Raw genomic sequence first — 10,919 nt, 5'->3', positions numbered from 1 at the left:
AGGGGTGGATGGATGTTATTTTGGAATTAAAAAATTCAGTATTTTTTCCTAGTTACTGATGATCACAGAATTTTATTATCTGTAACTCGTTGGTTATATTTTCATTTCTTTCAGTTTTTACAACTAGATTGGAATGAAATGAGCACAATTCTACATATCTGCATGTGTTGCCTTTTATCCCGAGTTTTTGAGAACAGACTAGACAAAGGAATCACCTCATCAAGCACTGAAGTACGGCCATCCCTGAGGTGAAATGTAGCAACTGCTTGTCAGTGTATACAACCAATATGCAAGAATTTAAGACAGGCAAGGAAGAATAAGCATATTCTTAGGGATTTAGTGGGGCAAAAATCAACACCTGAGGCTGAAGTAACATGCCACAGTCCTGTAGTGATAATCGTCTGTGAAGCTCATTTCCTTGTGTATCTGAAAGAAGTCACTTTGTCCTTCATCATATGTTCCTTACTATTATTGCTACCATGGTAAATATTGTACAAACATTGAGTATTTTATAAACAAACAAGAAAGACAAAGAGTTTAAAGGAGAAACTAGTCCAGAGACATGAATGTCATGCTCAGGAAGAAAGCCAGTTCTTTCACCTGCATCTTCTGCACTTTCCACCGTCTTCAGTAATACTCTCTTTCAGTATGAGCAACACCCTTGATCCTAAAGAAAGACTTTAACCACCTTATTCAGCATCTGCTGCAAGAACTTCATGACAAGGCATTTTATGGTATACTAACATGAAGACTTTAAGTACTAGAGGTTGGAAAGACAAAGATGTTTTCAGAGGTATCTCGGAAGCAGGGAAGAGCTGATGAATGACATAAGAAAGCAAGAACCATGTTAGCAAGATCTCATACAAATCACAGGGCACAACAACATGGAAATAGGAAAATATTGTCCAGTAAAGTCAAAGTAAAAGAGAAACAGAAGGAGACTAAGAAGGTGCGTGAAGCAGAATACAGGAAGAGGAGGGTGTGAACAGGTGAAAAATATGAGTCAGAACAGCAGTAGAAGAACAGGAGTGTAGAGTCCAGAAAAGTGCGAGAGAAAGAGATTAAGAAGGTGCATGAGACAGAGTGCAGGAAACTGTGGAGTGTGTGAAATGCAATGAGAAAAAAAAAAAATTACAAATTTGATTCCCAGTTTGTTTTCCTAGGTCATTTTTGACCCAAACTATTGAAATGACACACATAAAGCAGCCCTGTTTTCATGGAGAACAACTTCTCTGTTGAGGTGACTTTTCTCTAGCTTTTTCTGTTAGATGGCATTACCTGCAGGACATGACAGGTTAATACTAGTTCAGGTCCTTCTAAATGAGCTGATGCATTTGCAACTCTGTCAGTTCTTCACTCCAGAGGGAATGACACTGCATGAGGCAATCTCATTACAGAAATTAGCATTTACTGTGACTCAGCTATCTTCATCTTAGAAATAGCAGAAAGAGATCCAAGCCTTGAAAAGATACACTGGCATCCCTAAGGGAGCACTTTAGGGAACTTCTTCATGACTGTGGTTTTAATTAGGCTTTAATAACTGCTGAATGACTGCTTATGTTACTAAAATGCAAGAAAGTTTCAGTGAGAGAATGCAAGATCAAGGAAATAAAGAATTAGGAAAAGTCAAGCACATATTAATGCTTTTCAGAAATTTCAGGCTTAGATTTCAAAAATTTTATATAAAACATTCCCCCGCTCCCCACCTCACCCTACCTTTGGTTTATAAGTACTCATAATATTTAGTCTCAAATGAAATTTTACGTCATTTTGTGTCTAATGACAGAAAGTGAAATATAACCAAATCACGTCTGATTTGCATTGGAATGATTAAAAAAAAAATTTCTCAATGACACTTAAAACTATAAATCCCTCAGAATCCTGGGAGTTTTACCAGATTTTCACAAAAATCTCCACATTCCATATTGTTTCAAACTAGATATGTTAACAGGAGTATGAATGTAGTCTACTATTCATTTAGTTTTAATGAAATCCGACTTGAAAAAATGTTATTTTTGATTTTGCCATAAAAGTTTTGGAATGAAAGCAATTAATCTTATCAAACTATGCCTGTATAATTAGAAGTATTTGAAGTGAAGTGAAAGAATTAGCATAAGAATTTTCTGCAACCATTTTCACTGAGTTTTCAGGAGCAGAAGTCCAACACATATCTGCCTGAAGACCAGCCTCTTAAACACTCTCCTCTGAAAAAAAATCCCTCTAATCTAAACTGTAAAGTGATTGTACTGGTTTTGGCTGGAATAGAGTTAATTTTCTTCATAGTAGCTCCTACGGTGCTGTGTTTTGGACTGGTGACCAAAATGATGTTGATAGCACACTGGTGTTTCAGCTGTTGCTGAAAGGCCTTCTCTGTTTCTCATGCTGCACTTCCAGTGAGTAGTCTGGGCGTGCACGAGAAGAGGGACAGCTGACCCCAGCTGACCAAAGGGATATTCCTCCATACCATACGAAGTCGTGTTCATCAATAAAAGCTGGGGGGGGGTGGAGTTTTCCAGGGGACTGGCTGAGCATCCATTGGCTGAAGGGGAGACATTGCCTTTGCATCACTTGTTTTTCTTTGGGTTTCTTTTTTTCCCTTTTTTTTTTTCCTTTACCTATTAAACCGTCTTTATTTCAACCCATGAGTATTCTCACTTTTACCCTTCTTCCCCCTGGGGGGAGTGAGTGAGTGGCTGCATGGGTCTTAGCAGCCTACTGGGGCTGGCCCACAACAGGGATAGAAATATTTCCACCGATCAGTGGGAGTGTTCTGGTATTTGAGAATTACTGATGTTGATTATGCTCATCATGCACAGAAAAAAATAAAATCACCTTTCTTCTAATGATTGGAGTTTTTCATAATCTTCATATTAGTACAAGTATTCATCATTATACAGTATAATTGCCAAATAGATCTTATCCTACATTTAGCTGATTGTTTCCTGTTAAACATTTGCAATACTTCCAGGACCTGCTGTGATGTTCCTGTGTCACGAAACAAATCACATCAAATTTGTTTATCTTTATAAATGTTTTGTACTTTTTCACCATAAGACACTCAGCCTAAACAAAGTGACTCTTTTTTCTTTAACAGGTAGAGATGGAAACTTTGGAAAATAGCAGTTCTGCTCACCAGGCTGGTACTGTATTTGGTAAGGGTCACTATAGAAATAGTATTGGTTGAAAGAAAATCTCAAGGGAGAGAGGTAAAGAGTGGGAGGATCCAAGATCTAGCTTAAACACCTGGAAAAAAATATCTCAGACAGTAACACTCTCAGAAGAAAGTCACACAGTTCTCAGGCTCTGTTTTCAGTGATTTAATTTCACTATGTTTCAGGCCAAAAGGCTTAAATTCCCAAAACAAAACATCCAGAACCAAATCCAGAACCAATCAAGCCATGTATACAGCCATGCTCTTTGGTTTTTAAGGGAGATTTCTTTACCTATATCACTGTCCTTTTTTGTGTCTTAATTTTTACAGCAAAGAAGAAAATGGTTTTTTTCTATCTATTTTCCCCCTTTCCACAGCAGGATGCTTAAAAAAAAAAAGAAAAAAGAGAAAAAAAGAAAAAATAAAAAAGAATAAAGACAAAAGAAAAAAAAAGAAAAAAAAACACAAAAAAGACAAAAGACAAAAGAAAAAAGGAAAAAGAAAAAAGACAAAATAAAAAAGAAAATCACACCAAAATAACAAAAATCAAGAAGAGAGTTAAGAGGTGCACCTATGCTATCAAAATAGCTCTGCTTTTGGTTCGGTGATGGTCCATGGTACATGTAGATTAAGCTATGAGTTACTTTCTCCCCTAACCAGCCTGAGCTGAGGGTATGTTGGGATGGACACCTTCACCCAAAGCAGACAATGCTCCAGAGGCCTTCAGCTGGTGGGAAGAAAATGATCTCCAATCCTCTCGCCTACAGAGCAGAGATTTTAGCAGGCAAAACAACCGCCTAAACAGATGACCTGAGTGCCCAAATGACTCGGGTGAGTTTCTGTGTCTCTGCACTTGTGCCCCACACAACCACTCGTCCTAGCCTTTACTTGAGGGATGGGCTCTGGTTGGACTGTCATCAGCGGTGACGCATTCTTCTCAAAAGTACCTGTGAGAAGCTGGCATTTTCCTCACACAAAAAATACTCTGTCAAAAAGTTCCTGCCAACCAACAATCATCTTGAAAATATTGGGGAAAGTCACTGCTAACCAACGAATGTTGATTAAGCAGTCAAGTGGTTATTAATGGTATTATTACAGCTGCTGGTATTATGGAAGGATTATGTTAATGATTTTCAGGAAAACAGCATCTGCAGAAAATGCCTTCTTTGTGATCAACTAAGAAAAACTCTCAACAGGTGTTAAAAATGGCATACTACCAGTTGCAGCACCTAACGTCTCTTTAAAGCCAATAAAATGTAATTGCCCCATTGCAAAAATATGTAATGAATCAGAAATTAAGTAGTTCAAAGAAGGGAAAGGATTGACGGTGGATGCTCAAACTTTCTGTCTCTGTATATATAATTTTTTTATGTATACTCGTTGAAGGTTTTTTTCCCCATGCCTTACTACTCTTACAAATGTCCTGGCAATTTAGATTATTGCAGCTGAAGCTTAGAATATCCCTCCTTGTCTATGAACACATCCTGCAAGAAGGTGTCTGATGTCATTCTACCTGATCCAGAGCTTATGCTCAAAGATTCTGATCCAAAACCTATTGAAGCCCATAGAAAAACTAGTTCTATTGAATTTCAGGGAGGTTTTGAACAAGTCTGGAAGTAAAAAACTGAGAGGTTTGTTTCCAACAGCAAAAAGCACGAGAAAGCTCCCTGTGAACTTCCTGCTTTTCTTTCTGTGCTCCTGCATGAAAGGAACCTGACCAAGTAACCACACCATTGCTTATTCCTTTCTATTAACACAACCTTGTATTTATCTTAATGAATCTGATTTTACCATTCTTACCCTCGTATCTCTTCAGTTTATTCTCTTGCCCTAAGATAATGCCTTCAACAACCACAGTTAATTCAGTGGCTATGAATCAGTGGAGAATATTACACCTTATCTGATTTAAAATTTCTCTAATGTACCATTGCTTCTCAGCTGGTCTCTTACATGACTGACCACTATACCCTCTCTCACATGCATGGATTTGGGAATGGAGTGCTGTTACATGACCCCCACTTGACACACTGACAATTCACCATTAACGATTACTCTTCACATTTGGTTATTCTTGACGATTATGCATTCAGATTTCTCGAGAGTACCTCTGAAATTATAATATTATAAATTCAGTAAATGTCTTGTTAAATTTATACAATATTTGATGACACAACAAATCTGTTAGATGAGTTGCCTTTTGAAAATATCAGGCAGATGTACATTTTGTACCATGTAAATCAATTGGAGAGCATCTTGCTGATAAAGGATCCCTCCAAAATGGGATTAATGGAACACTTCTATTTCAAAAGTAAATTGTACATATAAATTCATGTTTCTGAAGAACTGACATAATATAGAAGCAAGACCCACAGCGATATTAATAATCCTGTCATCAAAGCAAGTTTAGTTATTGTATTTACAACAGGATCGGCAGCCACCCTCAAAGTGATGAGGAGAAAACAAAACGCTGGAAAATGGCTCACAAAGTTGGCACTACACATGCTATGCAAGCCGTGAGGGGGATGTGAGCAAGTGACACTGAATCCAGCATATTGCAACAGCGAAGTGATTAACTCCACCATAATAATAATATTCTTTTAATGCATCTTTCAGGGGTGTAATTATAACTAGTATTACTAAAGTGCCAGCTGAGACCTATTATTCCTAGTACCATGTGCTATGCTACAGACACAATAAAAGAGAGCCACTTTATGCTATTACAAGACCTGAATACATACCATCCCCTGCATGTCTGTGTTTCTGTTTGTATGGGAAAGGCACATGCTAAATGAAGGACTCCAGTGAACTTTAACTAGTTCCAGGATCTTGAAACTGGGAGATCAAGGCTGCACTACAGAACACATTTGCACTGCTGCAGATAAAAAGAGGTTTTTTTCCTGCTCCATTTTTCATATGTTTTACAGAGACTGAGAAAGTTGTTAGTTTTCCTTTTTCCATCATGGCAATTGTATGGTAATGTTCACTTTTCTAAAGCTTGCAGAGAAGTGCTGTGAGATCAAATCCTAAATACTTTCATATGTCAAAAAAGAAGAACAATAAAAAAAAAAAACAAACCCAAAAAACTATCCAAGGATCTGGACAGTCAGCCAACAAATCTAGCTGGGATGCCCCATCCTCCATTGTGTAAACAATCCCAGTTCTACTGAAGGTAATAGCAACTCTTATTTGTGCCAGCTGGGGATCTAGCCCATGAGACCATAAAGCAAACAGGGTAAAAAATCCCATCAAACTAAACACAATACATATAATTTAGGCTACCTCCAAGGGCTCCTAAACTAATAAAATCTGAATTGAGAGCAAGGACATAATTAGCTGTATTTGTGTCATATTTCATTTTATCAATGATATGACTAATTGGCCCCTTTTCTATCTGTTTTCGTTGTTTTCAGTCTTGATTCGCTTTTTGCTTGTACAGTTGCCAGGGGTTTGAAGGCATTGCTGTTCTCTGGAGTTAACCTCTGCAGGAAAGAAACTTCTCTAGATTTGCACTAGGGCAGCTGAGAACAGAAGGGTGGATTCATCATTCGTTACTGACCTGCTCCTACATTCACTGTAGCCATTGCAACCTGAAATATTAGACTGCCACACTATTTAAATTTTTACTTATTTTTAAGTATTCTGAAGTAAGCTTTACTTAATTTTCTGTGCTCATAATTTTTTTAAATGCATGACCACAGTGAAATAGTAACAACTGTTAAATCTACCTGTCTGAAAAGCAGGAAATTTCTTTTCTATGTTAAGATCATGTTGCTCCCTTGAATTCACCATGCTCTTCCCCCCTCCCCTACTTTATAGTGTGTGTAAAATCCATATTGTATTTGAAAATTTGCCCCACTGCTGGTTTGTATTGCAGCATTCTGACAATAATGAAGAAATTATTTATAAATTTAGTCAGCATCCTTTTTACAAGTTAAAGTAGATTGCTAAATTGCTTGGTAGACATTCATTTTGAATGTGAACTATATTTGATTTCACCTAATATATATCATGCAGAAGAAACATAATATCCACTCATGAAACTAGCTTGAAGATTGATTGAAATATTATGTTGCATTATGTAGTATGGGCAAAATACAGTTAATTAAACCAAAAGATTAGGACCAAATGAAACAAGAACTCATCGAGACCTAAAATTTTACATATACAGGGCCTGATTCTAATTTACATGAGCTGATGTAAAATGTGAGTCACAGGAAAACCAATCAAGCCACACCTCTAAAACAAGTATAACTGATAGGATTACTGCTTTCATTGTCTTGAAATGAAGAGAAAGGCTGTAATCAAAACCAAGCAAAGGAATATGGGTTACTGAAATTAAATTACTTCTGTTTTTTTTTTTTTCCTTAGTGTAGCTACCATTGGACGTTGTTTCCAGTTCTGGTGCCCACGCTTTCAGAGGATTTCAGAGAGTGAGCAAAGAGATGGTGAATATGATTTATAACGTAAGACTTTTGAATTTAGATCCCGATTTATTATTGTATCATTAAGCACCTAATACAGGCATCTCAAGATTGGAAATGAGTGCTACAGAGTCCTTCTGTAGTTACTACTGGTCTTTCAGTGGGAAGAAAGAATTATGTCCAGAGGGCAATAGTATCAACCTAAAAATGAATCATCCAATGGAGGTTCTTACCTCACCCTAGTGGGTATATAGAGGACTCTATATACCAGAAATTAATCTGCAACAAGTATCTGTAAAAAACCCCACATTTTTTAGACAAAAAAAAGAGAGAGGGACTGTAAAATATGTGGACAATATCATTACAAAAATGAATGGTTGGAACTGGAGATTCCAGTAGCAACCTGGATTTTTTTATCAAGTGTTCTAATTCTACTTCGACTATTGGACCTGAAATAGGAATGAACTCAGAGCAAATGAAATCTTATATCCCGCAAGTTTGGTTTAAAATCTTTATAATTGACTGTCACCAGGTTCTTCCCCTTCCCTCCAAATAATTAAAGGTCTACGTGTTCTGCACTTCTTTCTAGCCATAAACTCATGCTAGAATCAGATGGGACCTCAACATGTGTATTCCTTTGAGCCGGTGACAAATTCTGTTCTTATGCTTTTGTTGTCTGTGTTATCTGAATGCTAAACCCCATACATATGTCATAGATGGTAAAACAGTGCAGAATTACAAACACAGATAGCAGATATGTAAACATAACAATAATTCCTATATTTTTAGGATTGAAACAAATTTCTTGCTTCTGCTCAGTCTCTTTGTGCTGTATGTAGAGTCTAGGGAGTCATCAGCTCTCTCCAGGTGGATTTTCATGGAGCACAGCACGGATCTGGCTTGGTGAGTCCAAACCACCCACCTCACAGCATTTGGCTCCAGGGCGTGTCCTGGGAGCCGGGCCCAGAGCACTGCTGTTCTCTGCCTGTTCTTGGCTGGTATCATCTCACAGCACAAACCATGCCAAGGATAATGTAGACCTGGCTCAAGAAACAAGGAACCACAAGAGCCTCCATTCAGCCATATACTTTCCACACTCATCTGTTGGGAAAGTGCAAATGCTACACTTTCCAAAAAGAGGCATTTTCATGAAGTTGTAGCATAATTTTAAGAAGAAAAAAAAAAAGAAAAAAAAAGAACAAAACTCACTTCTCTAAAATGGATCATGCATAACAGCACTAAAACTAAACAGTATAGAAGTATAATTCACAGAATTCCATTCTTTTTCATAATCTTTCTAGTTTCACTAACAAAGCCAGTCTGAGGTTGGTCTTTCATGTGACTGAGTCAAAATCCACTCTGAAATTCTGTGCTTATAAACTGGAAATATATTTTAGCAATGCTCTCCACTTTTCTTTGCAAAGATTTCCAGCTTTATGGAAAGAGATTAACATTAAAAAATTATTTTCTGAAATGTCTCAATACTGATTTCCCAGCTTCTTCTACAATTCCGGTTAATTAAAGGTAAATTAAACCCAACCATGTCACCCAATTACATCCACATTGCCCGTTTTATTACATGTGTCTAGGCTGACAGCATAAAGAATTGCCTTCAATAGAAGAAAAGCAAATTATTCTCTATTTAAACCACTGAGATGGCATTTTAATTCTTTAACACTTGATAAGCACTTAACAAAAGAGGACAAAATTACTTTAAAGAATCAAACCTTCTGTTTTTCAATTGACTTCAGTAACTTGAAGCTTTTTAATTAAGTACACCAGAGCAGTTTATTGCTTTAGCTGGTTCTCTGTACCTTTGAGTCTTCTAAAGTATAAACCCTTTTATGTGGTAATAACATTCCATATAGGTTTTTAAACAGCATAAAGGTATTGGTTTAGCCTATTTATGCTTAGCTCTCTACATCTGCTAAATAATTGCTTTTTTCTTAGATGTAATATTAGAACACTAGAGTATGTACTTTGTATGTATAGACACTGTGGATAGTGTATAATAAAATCATTCATGCTGCAATAATTAAAGCTGTGTCAGCGTTTTCATTACAAACTCCATTTTTCAAGTGTTTATAATTCAGCCATAAAAAATTGTCTTGGACTGTTTCCACCATATCTGAAAGCCAAAAAAATATATCTATAAAGAAGTTTACAAGTTTTGAACACTTGTTTTGCAGGTGTAGAACTTAAAAACAATTTTGATTTACAAATGAAGTTTGACATGTAGCCACCAGCATTTTAAAACTCAAACAAATCCAAAACACTTGAGATTATCAGGTTCATAAAACTGTGCTTTCTGTGAGATTGTATTAATTGCTGCAAATGGGTGTTGTCATCCCTCATCAAATTTGTGAATGGTTACGAAAATACTGGTAAATGCTAACAATAAGTAAACTTGTAGCCTACAAGATCTTAAATCTAATAATGTGAGGTGTGATTGACATATTCTTTTATGAATGCAAGTATATATACATTTAACTCTTTGTAAAGGTGCTAAATCAAAACCCTATGCTAAATCCAAGTACTATGGAAGTCAGTGTGAGTTTTGGCAGGATTTTCTCTCTGGAGACAGCAGTTATCTATTTTTTCACAGATCCAATACAGCATGGGCATCAGCTGTGTCTGCTTTCCCACAATACCCTGCTAATGTGCCTTAAACCCAGTGTGAAGGGAGCCGTTGCAGTGATAACAGAGTAGCTCACTTGACATGTCATTAAATCTTTTTTCTCAGTCTGTTGAAATGGCTGCCAAGTAAGGTCACTTGGATGGAGTTTCTTGTAACAGGACAAATGGATAGACTGCAGAACCACAACTAATCCCATGAAATAACAAACAGGGCATTGCTTGGTATATCCCTCCCACCTCACACATACACACATCAGCTTGTGGAAATCTGGCCTGTGAAGACATGGAAGCACTGATCCATGGACCATCAAGCTTTGCTGGCATACTGCATCCTTGCGGCTGTGTAAGGAGCCCTGACAGAGCCATTCTCTGCAGTGCTGGCCATCTGCACAGCCTTCTCAAATCTCTACTTCATCAAAGGGAAATGCACACCATCTCTATTAAATTAAGGGTGGGTTTTTTCCACTAATGTGGTTGGAAGTGTGATTATCTTTCAAGTAGAATAACCCCTGCAACTCCTCCTCTCCTCTCCTCTCCTCTCCTCTCCTCTCCTCTCCTCTCCTCTCCTCTCCTCTCCTCTCCTCTCCTCTCCTCTCCTCTCCTCTCCTCTCCTCTCCTCTCCTCTCCTCTCCTCTCCTCTCCTCTCCTCTCCTCTCCTCTCCTCTCCTCTCCTCTCCTCTCCTCTCCTCTCCTCTCCTCTCCTCCCCTCT

The sequence above is a fragment of the Gavia stellata genome, chromosome 4, assembly GCF_030936135.1.
Source record: "Gavia stellata isolate bGavSte3 chromosome 4, bGavSte3.hap2, whole genome shotgun sequence".
NCBI classification, from domain to species: Eukaryota; Metazoa; Chordata; class Aves; order Gaviiformes; family Gaviidae; genus Gavia; species Gavia stellata.
The sequence above is the reverse complement of the archived record's forward strand: the minus strand, read 5'-3'. Positions refer to the sequence as shown.